We start from the raw sequence: 14,623 nt of genomic DNA, 5'->3' as shown, positions 1-14,623 counted from the left end.
AGACGGTTGGTTCTATGAGCTATTGGGTCCGGTTTCGAATCACTCGTCTTTGTCGTCGTATTCATCTCCGTCTTTGTTTTTGGGTTCATCTTCGTATTCGTTGTTGTGTTCGTATTCGTCCACGCATTGTCCTTCGCCTTCGGGTTCCTCTTAGTATTCATTGTTGTCTTCGTATTCGTCATCTTCTTCGGGATCGTCTTGTCTTCGTATTCGTCTCCGCATTGATCTTCATATTCGTTTTCGGGTTCATGTTCGTCTGCGTACTCGTCTCAGCATTCGTCTTAGCTTAGAACCGTTTCCGGACTAGTTCGGGATAATTTCGAGACTAGCTCACGACTATTTGAGGACCGTTTTGGGTCTAGTTCTGGACCATTTCGACACTGGTACAGTACTATTTCAGGATTAGTTCGCGGTCATTTTGGGACTAGTAAGAGCCCATTTTCTTTCAATATTTGTTCGATACAATTTCGGGGCGAGTTCACCACATTTTCACCACCACTTCAGGGCAATTTTGGGACTAGCTCGGGAAGGTTCGAAACTAGTCTCGAAATCTTTCTGAAATAGTCCTGAACCACTCTCGAAGTAGTTATGAATCGGTCGTGTACTGGTCACGAAAAAATTAATAAAATGAAATGTAATTAATGTTTATTTTCTAACCTAACCTATTTATGTATGTAGCTAAATCGTTTAACGCTTTTTTAAGCCATCCACAGACGTTTACACATCAAATTTCATGAGTACCTGGAAAAAATGATTGCAAGGGATATTAAAGTTGGCAGAAATACTATTCCCGAGTAATAAAAAATCGAGGCAGTTGTTAACGTAAATAGGATGCAAAGAACAAAGAGGTTGTTGCCACCATAATAAGGCCTTGGGACCGTGCTGAGGAAAAATCCTAACCTTTCTGTTAGAAAAACAGCTTAGCTAGGGAATTGTTCCGAGCTATTTGTACGAAGAGTGAAATAAGAGACGGGGCTTGAAGACCTACAAAGTACAGAAAGTTCAAAAATTTTTTAAAGTTGAAACAGTGGTTACTGAGTTATGTTTATTTTACAATGCACTAAATTCTACTGACGCACTCCTTAGATATAGATTTATACATATCAACTTAACTTCAGCCTTCTTAATGTAAAAAAAAAAAAATTTATTATTTAAAAAAAAAAAATTTATTATTTAAAAAAAAAATTTATTATTTATTTTTTTTTTAATAGGACTTCGCCACTTTTTAGAGTACTTTTTGCAAAGAAGCTATGGTTTATTGATAAAGACGCAGGTTGAAAACGAATGCCAGAGTCGTATAACGGCTTATCAATAGAATAAACTTCATAAGTAAACAACGGATGAAGTTACTAAAAACAATTTATGTTTACTCAATATAATGATGTGCTAAAACGCTGCCCGATAAATATGTGAGTGCTTTTACATACATATTGATACATACTCGTACATAGTACATACAATAGGTATGTATGAAGTCACAGTTAAATAAGCGCATAAAAAGTGATTTGAAAGCAGCAACACAACAAGTAATGGGCACCCAAATGGCATTGAAATGAAATTTAAGCACCAAAATATGTGGAAATCAAAAACTGCGTTTCGCATTCCTCATGTTTGCTATGTGCGTTACGGATATACATAAGTACATTTAAAATTCTACATAGGAGTATTTGTAGATTACAAATGTTTATGTAAATATCAGTATCAAACCATAAATGTGGCACCGGTTGCTAAACTGAATATAAATGTGCATATGTACATACTTAGAAATCGATGATTGGTTTTTTTTTACGATGACGATAACATTGGTTTTGTTTTCGTAATCCCATTAGCCACTCAGATATCCAACAATTGTCATTGGAAACCTAGTAGTACAATTGTGGCTTTTTTGCAATGCATTCTCACAGTAAAACTACACGAAAGCTTGCACATCGTATTGCTTACCTTTCTATGATGCACAGTGGTTCACAGCTAAGCAAAACTCTTCAATAATTCCGATCCGCTTAAGAGATACGCGGGGCAGCTGTGACTGCGTTCGATTCTTGATACGAGCAACATCTTAATTATAAACAGTCGCTCCTCGGCAGGCAATCGCCAGCCTCGGAGTGTATGTATTTCTGCCATGAAAAAGCTTCGCATACAAATCCATTTTCCTCTGGGAGGCAGAGTAAAACTGTGCGACCCTACATTTGTGTAACAACAGCAAGACGCATACCAAAAATAGAAGGAGAATCTCGGCCAAACACTTGTTATTGAACAAAACTCTTCAGCAATTCCTGTGAACTTACATGGTACATTAGGGCGCAGCACAAAAAAAAGATGCGGACTTTCCACCAGAATTATACAATTTTTGATATTTTAAGATGTTCGCCAAAATATTTCGAAAAACTATTAAGATTTACGTGTGCTGGAAGAACTATTTGAAAATACTGCCAAAATATTTCGAAAAACTATTAAGATTTACGTGTGCTGGAAGAACTATTTGAAAATACTGCCAAAATATTATTATTTTGATTCCGTTGATTAAATTTTTAAAAATTTTGATGCAGACCTTTTAAGCTTAAACTCTTCTATCATCTGAAGTGATTATTTAAAAAAAAAATAAATAAAAATTAAATATTATTAAAAACTGATTTTATTTATAAAAAAACTACCATACCCCTCTCCCAAATGCGACTAAATACTACCTGATTTAAAACATGAAGAAATGGTTCGGTGGTAAGAGATTTTGGTTTAATAAAGAAGTCATCACTTGAACAATCGTCTTCCTGGGATCTTGAGAACTGCTATTATTTGGCAGGGATAACACAATTCGAAGAACACTGGAAAAAATGTATCCTGACTATATCGAAAAAACGCCCTTTTTGCCGAAATATTTTTTTTTTGCTTAATAAAAACGTCTCTGACTTATCAAACTATCCTCGTGTTTCTACTATTTACTTCTTTTAAGTAAAAATACGAAAGTAATACCTTAAACCCGCGGTCATTCTTAAAAGGTCTCGAAGCAGTTACACTAGTTGTGGGCATTTTTTAGTAAAGCAAATCAAAGCAGTTGCTAATTTATCAGCAAAATTGCGCTGCTTGCCACTCAAGCGCAATATGTAATAGTGTGAGTGTGCCCTTTACAGATTTATAAGAAGCTTTTTGGATTTCTTTGTTTACATTTCGACAGGAAGTTCAGATTCGCTTTCAATCTGCGTGTTATATTATAAAAAGGAATTAATAGGCGCAAAAGTAAATATACGTAAAAACGGGTTATAAAATATTCCCATAAGGGCTAGAAAAGCAAGCGAGAAAAATGCCTTACTATTTCATAACGACTAGGAGCTCTAAGATGAAGTCGACCCTGAATCGTCATCGATTGAATTTATTTCGAGTAACGTTGGCTTTTAATAGGACCTTTAGAAGCTGTGTTAGAATACCTTCAAACCGCTCTGATATTCGGAAGTAGACGAGGTGTCAAATAAAGGAAGAATCGGAGCAAGCATGTGTCGCGGTGTGTCTGGAGCAAAGTTAAGTTGGCACTGCGTCATCATCTAATATTTCATGAATATTTTCTCCGTCTAAGAGAAGCCAATTTAAAAGACTTCCATTCAAAAAAATGTGTAAAGAGTCGAGGAGCACAGAAGGCATATCGCCTCAAGAGGTCAGAAAAAAGGCGGAGTGAAAAGTTTGAAGCATAATAATTTTAAAATTTATTTAACGAGTAGCATTCGGTTCAATTTGTAGAAGTGCTGTTAAATTATAAATTTTTTTTAGAAACCTTTTCTGTCACAGGGCCCCTCAAGAGTGCATCTGGATCAGTGCATTCTTCTCTTGTTGTAAAGCTAACCACGGTTTTCCAAAATGAGTATTGCAATTGCCTGCCGAGATGTGACCGCAATCAGCAAACATCTTTTTGGATATTGCACGAACCATGTATTAATCGTAGCTACTTAGAAGTATGCGTACGTATGCGTACTACCACGTTCTATCTCAAACCACTCGGATATGGATAACGGCGTAAGTGAAAGGTCAATTTATTACAAAAAAAAATATTTGATTCGATTTACAATACATTTATTAAAAATTAAAAGACGTCACCGGTACCACTGTGCGACTTAGTTATTTAAATGCATTTGTGCATGTACATACATATGTACATTTATATATGTGTGCAGCTTTATTAACAGGTGTCTATGTGGGTCAACAATGTAATGTTAGTTTTCTTAACAGTTCAAAAGTATTTTGAACATTTCTTAATTTCTGTTTTAGGAACTTACTTGAAAATATTGCAAAAGTTTAGTTAAATAGAAGATATAGGGTGAAAGTGGTAGGGTAGAATTCGCGAAGCGATGATGCAAAAGATATTGCCTATTTAATTAATTTTAAAATGCGTAAATAAAAAATTAATATATATTTTTTTTATATTTTATTTCTTCGAGAGGAAGTACTATCACTCGGTAGGACCATTAGTGTGGTACATAACGTCATGAACACAAATAAACACTATTTATATGGAAGAAAACTACAAAAAAAAAAAAACAAAAAAAAACGGTAATTTTTAGCGGATTCAAAATTGTATGGACTATAAAACTGTATATTAAAAAAAAAAAAATGTAACACTTCTGGGAAAAAAAATTTGAAATTTGGATGAAAATTTGTTGCATTTTTTTCAGTTTTCTTCAAAGTTTTAAGCGTGAGTTTATATGGGTTTTGTTAGAGAATGAATTGTATTTTAATTGCAAATTCTTAAAAATATGTACCTAAATAAACATAAGTGGCAAACAATATCACTTTGAAGCGAGGTGCATAGATATCACCTATACCGCGTGTATGTATGTAGGTATGTATATTGAATTTTTCAGCAAAATGGCTGCTTTTGTTTAACGCAAATATTGAAAAATAAATATTCTGTTAAAATTTAAATGATTCATATTCCTGAAGACTGCTCACCCAGACGATTATCACAATTAATATATTAAGGTATACATATTATATTACGCATGACTGGGAAATACAACATCTGTTTTGAGCTTAGGCCGCATACATATGTATATCTTATTTAATAAGCTAAAAAAAAATATTATTTAATATATACAATCTTACTCATGCGCAAAAAATAAATTGAAGGGTTTTCTGCCAATTGAAACTTCAGGAAAGGCATACATATGTCCATACATATGTATATGCTTACATATGACATAATTTCATGCATTCAAAAGCATAGCGCGGAAAAGTCTTCCTACTAAACAAACATACTATACCTATGATAAATCAGCAACGATACTTTTTGGTACATATTTAAACAACTCTGCGACAGACAACAGCATATGTATATGTTGTAAATACATACACTCATACATATGTATGCACGTACAGTAACTCAAACAAGTGACCACGTATTGATTTTTTTTTTAATATTCACAGAATGTCTTTCAAGTTTTTTTTTGTTGTTTTTCTATAAAAAATATTGTCTAAGCTTCAACAAAAACGATATAAATCAAAGTTTCAAACTTTATACAAAATTTAGAGAAATTCAACAAATTTTTTATCAAAATTTGAAACTTTTTAATTTGAATCTTAAGAACATTTTTGAGTATGCAGTTTAATAGCCGATAAAATTTTACTTCAATGAAGTATGAGTTTCAACACGCTAAAAAATCGCGTTAATTTTTAATAATTTTTTTTTTTTTTGTGACGGCTTTGCGGGTTTTTTTATAACGAGCCAATTTGTAAAAACCGGCGTTAATTTTTTTTTAATTCATGTTTATATGGAAAAAATGCAAAAGTCCGCCAGCAAAAAAAAAAGTACTCAAAATCAGCGCGGTATTTAACCGCTTGAAATTTTCACTTCAATAGGCTAAAATTGTACGGCATATAAAGCTGCATACGCAAAAATATTCTATAAATTCAGGTTAAAAAGTTTGATATATTTATTAAAATTTGTTGAATTTCCCTAAACTGTGAGTTAAGTACGTTTGAAAATTTAATTCATATGGTTTTGGCTAAAGGCCTGTATGCAGCTCTTAAGAAAACCATTTGCCATTATTTCGTGTGTGTGTGTCCAAGGAATTTTGACATTTTTGATACTTCACAGCCTGTTGCCTCACTCTTTCCTCAAGAAATAATGGAACCTGGGTTGCCTTGTGCTCTTTTTTCACAAAAAAACTTTAGAAAACCGTAGTAGAAAGCGTAGCAAATTCCTTAAGAACTGCGTACTGCCTTAAGGAAATTTGACTCAAGAAAATTTCTTAGCCATTTCTTGTACGTCATTTTATATGGAGTTTTTGCTTTTTTTGAGAGCTGCATACAGGCCTTAATAGAGAAATAACAAAAAAAAAATTACCTGAAAAATATTGTCACTTGTTTGAGTCACTGTAGGTTTTAGCTACCTAATTAACTGCACGGATGTTTCGCAAAAATTAAACAAACTGTCACACTCACTTTCAACACAAAGTCAAAAACATGCAACAGTAATAAGTGAAGCGGTAACCAGCTATTAGCAGTGTAAGCCATAACTATGACTGAAAAACAAGTGAAACTATTAGTACAAACAAATTCAAATTACGTGACACGTGTAAGTATGGTCATACATTTTTATTAATTATTTGCATATCACTAATATAAAAGTAACATCAATGTACCCTGTGGACTTACTTTAATGCCATTAAAAGCTTTAATGTCAATATCGACTGGAACGTTAATCAAATATTTTTAATGTTTATACTATTCACTTTTCACAAAAACAAAAATTCTACACAGTTCGTCAAATTGAATTTCGCCCAGCGATGAACTTTTATATACATATGTACTACATACATATAAATGTACATACTTTTTTTTGTAAAAATTTGCTTAAAATAAAGCACAATTCTGTTTGAAGCCATTTTTGTTGTGATATAAGGATTTATTGCTAGTGTAAAGGAATTTCCTATTTTTCCAGTGTAGTACATTATCAGCTTCACGCACATTCAAACATTGCTTTTGAGTGATAACAAAATAAATTCCTCTTTAAACTACAAAGCAAATACCATCGAGCATCTCTGCTTATCAGTTTAATGACTCCGCTTCTTATATTATACGGCAAATAAATGTGCAATTAGCCACTTGATTGTTAACTCAAAATGATTGTATTGTAATTGCTCGTCGTGAAAGGAAGCTATGTACACTATGTACATACATATGTATGTAGTATCTACATTATAGCATTCACCCCTCTACGAACTGTTTTGATTTTATATTTTTCCATTTAAACAAGATACACTTGAGGAAATATGAAATACAAAATAATGAAACAGACACAGAAAGCAAGAAGCTTGATAAGCTGGCAAGCAGAAAAAAGCGATTCGAAAATTTTAGCAGAAAATAAGGTAGCAATCAAATTGTTTCAAAACTGAGATATGGAGAGAAGACTTTTTAATGGAATTCAATGGCCACACAAGTGGCGCCTTTGAGTTCTTCAAAACAGTGAGGTGGAAGGGTACACGTACACGTTGTTAAAACGTAGTTTGGCCTAAGGAATGCATGCCCGAAGATTGGAATCACAGCGGAGGGACATGCTGCTTTTTGCGCCAACTGTCGGGCGATATTGTACATATATAAGCTGATATTGCCGAACTCTACAAATTGGGCAAGCCTATTTGCATACATTTTAAACCGACTTCAAAAAAAGGAGGAGGTTATCAATTTGTCAGAATATTATTTTTTTCTATGTATGTTACCACATAACTTTGGACCATGTTAACCGATTTCTATAATTATTATTTGTTTTATAAGAAAAGCTGAAAGAAATACCTGAGGTACCCCATACTAATTTGGTTTAGATCTGATCATTTATCATGAAGAAATTAACGGTACTCTTAAATTTTTATATGAGAATTGAGGTCGGTTTTTAGTAATATTAGAAATTTTTAAGGGTAATTTGCTAAAATTTCAAATGTAAACAAATTTTTCAGTTTTTTATCAACATTTAGGTACAAAATTAATAAAAATTGCCTGGTTCTATTTTCAATAAAATAAGTGTTTAGCAATTTTAGAGTCTGGTTTATAAATAAACTAGATGAAAAGCCGGTTTATTCGATTAGGTATTCTAAAAATCAAGATTAAAAAAACGCCTAAATATATTCAAAAACCGATTGAAACCGGTTTTGCAAAATAGAGTCAATCACCCTAATAAATACATCCATATGAGTCGACTACTGCTTCTACGAAAAACTAAAATCAAGCAAGTTTTCACCCAACGCGCTGTACAAATGGACACACATACGGGGCAATATTGTAAATATTTCCATGTCTTTACATTCAACAAATCGGAATGTTAAACGCTTTTATGAATGAATTTCTTTGCACTAATTGCTTAGCATCTTGCAAACAAAAAACAAAACAAAAAACATTTATAAACAAACACCGAGAGATACATGATTATATCAATGACTAAGAATCATCGATTAGTCACCATATACTAGTACATAAGCATATGTAGGTGTACATATGTATGTACATATGTAGTTTCTCTAGGAAAACTAATATTTAATTTCAACATCTAGTTAATAATCAAATGTGTTTATAAAATCGCAAAGTAACTGAGAGGAAATCCATAGATAATTGCAATAACAAAGATAACGTATATGTGCGGTGACCATCCGTCCTTTATTTAAACCCTCTGTCATTTATAATTTTTTTCAAAATAAAAGACGCATTTTGTCCTTTATTTCTTATTCTTAATCTGTCCTTTAAATCAGCTCTGGATTTTTCAGAGGTAAATTATTTAACAGAGAACATAAAATAATAAAAATGTCCATTATAAAATATAATGGAAACGTTCGCAATTTCGTAAATTTTTATTTTAAATTTCTTAGTGCAAAGTGCAGAAAAGGTAGCAATTTTAAAGAAAATGTATTCTACTTTCCAGTTAATAAATGTTACATAATAAAAACCAGTTGAAAGTAATTTTTTGGTTCTCCCAAAATGAAAAAAAGTCACACCGAAATTTTGAATGTTATAAAAAATTTTTACCAAAATTATTATTTTTTCGTAAAAATTGGGATATGCAGTTTAATAGATCATTAAAGTTTATTATAGTAAAGAGCGAGGTGCAAGTGTCTAAGGATTCCCGTTAATTTCTAATAATAAAACAAACGCATTTATTTCACATTTCGGATGCAGATGTGCTCGAAGTGTTAGCGAAAAAAAAAATGATTAAAAACCAACGCATTAGTAGTCTATAAAATTGAATACCCAAAATTTTTCTTAAAACTCATTTTTTTTTTAATTTTGATGAAATTTTTTTTTTATAACATGTCCAATTTTTCTTGAGAAATTATACCTCCTTATGGAGGAACCCTACAATTGCTTTCAATTAGGTTTTATTATGTAACATTTATTATCAGGAACAGGAGAATCGATATTCATCAAAATTGCTACTTTTTCTGCACTTTCAAAATTTGTGCTCAACTGGTCTCTTACTAGTTTTATAAGCTTTCATAAAAAAAAATAATCAAATTGGTTGAAAATTGAAGGCTCTAGTGAATTACGAACATTAAATTCCAATTTTAAACCACTGTGTCCTTGATAAGGATTGGGTTTAATTTTTCGGAATCGGTTAAAACCCTGTTTACAGCGCCTTTAAATAAGAAAAACTCGTACAATGTACAATTAGATAATATAAATGTACTAGTAAATGTTTGATTTAAATTACGATATGGGTAACATACTTTTATCATTTTGAAAAAAAATGTCCTTTATTTTACGTTGGTAAATATGGTCACCGTACGTATACGCCAAGATGTCCGTCCGCTTCGTGGGGTACACACGGTAATAAAAGAGATAGTTCTGGCACAATATCAGGAAGCGTAAGCACACAGCTCATTCACGTGCCTGCATATTTAATAAAAATACTAATGTGCATACATATGTTTGCGTACGTGAACAACACATGAGTTTTTATGTACAAATGTTTTACCAACTACACTATATGTGTAAGTAGGTGGTATAAACTTTAATGGGAATATACTGTGGTATTTTTAAATGCTACAGATTGAATTGAATTAGTCATTGGACAAACCGTAAAAGCCTTTGTCTGGCACAAATAATTGGAGAAGTTTATGCAACAAGAATATGTGGTAAACTTTTTTGTTTTCATTCTGAAAAGTGTCAGACGTCTGCTACATACTAGATTTGATTATGAAGCATATTTACAAACAGAAATACATATGTATGTACAGTAACGGGCATATCATTTGCAACAAAATTCAAAATGATATTGTTTGCAACTTATGTTTATATATTTATTTTTAATAGTTTTCATTAAAAATATAATTCAATATATAACAGAAACCACGTACTAAATACAAGTTTCAAAGATTGCACAAAGTTCACAAAAATGTATCAAACTTCAAAAAATTTTTATAAAAATTTCAAACTTTTTATTCAGAGTTTTTAGAAAGTTTTCGAGTATTTATGCGATTTTGGGCCCATCCTATTTAAGTACTATAAAGTGCAAGTTTCAAGTCACTAAAAATTACCGTTGATTTTTTATATATATATGTTTATATTTTTTTATATATATATAAGTTTTTTTTCTGAAAATGTGTGTTTAAAGGGCAGTTAAATTTTAAACCCTACTTAAGAAAACGGCCATTAAAATATTTGTCGGTTCTTGCAACCATGAAAATGAGTTCCTTGACGCAAGAACAGGGAAAGGGAAACAATTTGAAAGACTATGTTTTTGAAGGTCATTGTAAAGGTTTCGGTTATTTTTTATCCAACAAAATAATTTTTTGCTGTTGTCGTTATCGAGATATTAGATTTTGTCACAAATATAGTTAATTTTCCACACTGTGCGCCGTACGACAGGTGCAGATACTTTGGAGGTTACAGCACCAATCAAGAAACTAAGTACTTTTGGTTGCAAAGAAAAAGGGTTTGGTTGGGCAAAGCCAACAATAATAATGCCTCAATACATTCTTAACAGCATTTTTTCACATTTTTTTCTAAAATTTATTTCTTTATTATCGGTTTTATTTGTTATCAGTTTGTACTATACTAACTTATCGACAAACAAAACATATTTTACATAAAATGAAAAAATATATATATAAACATATCTTGTTCAAGTAAAATTCATTCAATCTTTTCTTCGACTAACCGCTGAATTATTAGTCATACAGCAACAACAAGACTGCATTTGCACTTATTTTAATTCGCAAATGCAATTTAATTTTATATATATATATATATATATATGCACATATGCACATACAAGTGTATTTTTATGGTTGTATGTACATTTTATATTTGGTAATGGATGAGTTGGTGTGTATTTACTTATGTACTTTTGTACATACATACATACATATGTAGTATAAGCTTTTATGGATATGCATGTACCTTGGCATGTACAAAGTGTAAATAACAATAACGACACGTAGTATTCTCGAACAGCTGAGTGAGCGTTTTAATCAGCCAATATTCAGACAAACATGCGTGAACACATACGGGTATAAACATACTATGTACACATGCCTTCTTTTCCACAATAATGTCTCATAAACGTGATTGAGGTATTAATTTCATATACTGTGTCGACAATGCAGAAGCCAGACGATTTTGTGACATTTTTTCTCATTTAAGTAATACTTTTATTTGAATTTGCAATCAATTCACATTTTGAGTGTAAGGCATTCACGCCTTACTGTATAGCGGATTATCTGGTTATGAAGTTACATTTAATACCGAATAACTTGATAACCTGTTTGTTTTACTTTTCAGTAAAAGTTTTGGAGAAGTATGAAAATATCATGATTCAATAATACAAGGTTAGATAATTATTGACAGCTGCGGTTTGACACTCCCTTACAAAAGGTTGCATTTGCGAAGGACAGAGAAAGGGCAAGAATGCAATCCCTTGTTGCGAAAATGGTAGTAGAAAAGTACGCAAAGTAGGCAATTAGTAAATTCTAAAGTATTTGCAGGAAATCTGGCATTTTAAACGAAATGTTGAACGTAATATTTATATATCTATGTGAATTACGTAATTTGTATGCTATTTAGCTGTATAAAAACTGCAAAATGACTCAAAATTAAAATAAGACTACTATGAGATTGATATAAACATCCAATGCTTATGTTTTCATCAGTTAAATATGCTTCATATGCATATACAAATAAACATATTGCACAAAAGCTTATACTTTTATTTCACGCCAAAGCTACACTGTTTCCATGTAAATTTGCAAAGAAGCAACACGGTGCCACCGCTAAGGGAGCGGTGCGAGAGAGACAACTGTCAATTTATCGAACCTTGTATTATTGAATCATGTGAAAATATGTTATTCAAAAAGCCTGACTTTGCAGAGTCAAAATACCTCATAGAAATAATTTAATTTTTTTTTCCGTTAATGTTCCATGTGAATATCTTCGCTCCTGCCATTCGAAATAGTTTTGCGTAGAATTTTTTATTCTTATGTGAAGGGCGATCTTTAGGTCTTGGTCTCCACTTATCTTTTGCAATGAATGGTAATTTTCTATTCAGTTACAGTGTCAATTCTTCAACCAAATTCTGAAATAGGGCGTCTTTGAAAAGTTTTCTGAGATGGGGCATTTTTTAACTGGCTGCCGAGATTGGCCGATCTTCCACTAAGGTGTCAATATACGAAGTAATTTTTAAATGATTCTGTAGGCTGGGCTCCTTGTTTCCACATTTAGTCCATGAAATTCCCCTTACTTCGGCTGCTCTCGATAAAGCACAACAGAAAAGATTAAGGACTACTAATCAATAAACGGATTCGACTAGAAAAATCTACTTAAAAAATTGGAATAGCGTGTAGTTAAAATTACACTAAGCAACTAAGGTATTCGGACCGTGATTGTGGCCGAGAATATCTCGAGGGAGCTCTTCGCCACCAATACTTAGGTGTGATTTTACTCCGTTGACGATATTGCAGGACAAGAGATTGTTCTCGATATATCTCGTTAGTAGACTTTCCGCATACTTGATGTTCGCTGCATGCATATCTGGATCTTGTCAGTGAACAAACGAAAATGAATTCAGATGGGTCGGGGAAGTGACTCAGCTTCAAGCAGGCGCGTGCTCTGCTTTCTCTGGTCCGATTCCGCGGATACGGCATTTTTTTGAGTCTACCCTAAATTGAGCGTGACGGCAATGATTGAGAGATTAGCTCTTCTACGCGGTGCTGCGTAGCTACAACAACATAACATGCATTGTCATTTTGAGAACTTCGGATTAATATTTAGACCATGAATAAGATAACACTCTTTGGGTTTAAGAAAATATCAAGTCTTAAAATAAAAAATCTTCTATTATTTCATAATCAACTATTTCCTATCTCAAAATACTGTGCTCCAGGAATATCATACAAGGCGATGAATTCTTGTAAACATAATAAAATGTCAACAGCCAATGAAGTGGCAAGACAGCGTAGAGAATTCACAGTGACATATTGAAATAAAAATGCATACATTTATCTGCATATGTACATATGTATATAAATAAACATGCACGTATAAACATAAATATGTACGCACTGAGTGTACAAATATTTTTTAGTTTTTTAACGGAGAATGGCGTAAAATGTTGTCCGATTACCGCACTTAATGCCTGATAAGAATTAAAAAGTAAACAAATATTTCCATGGAGTACACATTAGGGTGGGTAATTTTTTTTTTTACTAGATATGTGCGTATAGCAAAAGAGCATTCTATGTATACTTCTAAGAAAATTTGCCCAAGAAACCGTGGGTCTAAAATCAATTTGGAGTTTGCCAAATTACGATAATAGGTTTCGAAGAAAACATGGAAATTGTCCCTGTTGCGCCCTCTGGTGGTAGTTATAAGTAAAATAAATAGTGCACAAATGGACTCATCATACCAAAAATCCCCTTACAGCATGTTTTTATATACATTTTTAGAACTTCTTTACGACACTAGACCAAAATGCCAAGAAACCCAAATTTGCATTCTGGTAAACTCCAAATTGATTTTAAACCCGTGGTTTCTTCGGCAAATTTGCTTAGAATTACACGTAGAATGCTCCTATGCTATAAGCGTATAGTCGAAAAAATCTCTCTTACAAATTGACCCGCCCTAGTATACATACATATATATTTTACATATGTATATATGTGCATATTTTTACATTCATATCCGTCTACAGATATCCGCTGTTTTGAAATCACTGCAAGTTATTTATTACCCGTAGGATAAACAGATAATGAGAAGACGATCTCACTTGGGTACGATTTATTTTGTTTGCTTGTTTGTCACTTGCCATTAAAAGTGCATATCAACTGTTATACCGACTGTGTACCTACAAACTTGTGTACTGGAGCGGTAAACTGAGAAGGTGCTGATGCAAGCCAGTTGATGCATCGGTTTTTAGTTTTTAATGACATGCTTTTGTCATGCAAATGTTGATTCAAAAAAAAAAAAGAAGAGAACTTGACAAAGACAGGCGCAGTAATTACTCCAACAAAGAACGATAAAAAGCAAATATTGTACGAGTATTTATAGCGAAGTAGTCAGTGCAGGATAATGATTATTGTATCGTGTTGGGATGTTAATACATATGCATTAGGGTGGTTCACAAATGCATGCTTAAAAAAGTTGGAATTTTTATGTTCTCATC

The 14,623-nt window shown here is 32.4% G+C and overlaps 1 protein-coding gene across 5 annotated transcripts in view; it reads right to left on the bottom strand.

Moving 5' to 3' along the window:
* LOC118746658 (protein draper) overlaps window positions 1-14,623 on the bottom strand; it is a 39,822-nt gene that overhangs the window by 16,860 nt on the left and 8,339 nt on the right. The window lies entirely within an intron of this gene.

This window comes from Rhagoletis pomonella, unplaced genomic scaffold (genome assembly GCF_013731165.1).
Source record: "Rhagoletis pomonella isolate Grant_MI unplaced genomic scaffold, Rhpom_1.0 Rhpom_scaffold_00011, whole genome shotgun sequence".
In the NCBI taxonomy this organism is placed as follows: domain Eukaryota; kingdom Metazoa; phylum Arthropoda; class Insecta; order Diptera; family Tephritidae; genus Rhagoletis; species Rhagoletis pomonella.
The sequence above is the reverse complement of the archived record's forward strand: the minus strand, read 5'-3'. Positions and strand labels throughout refer to the sequence as shown.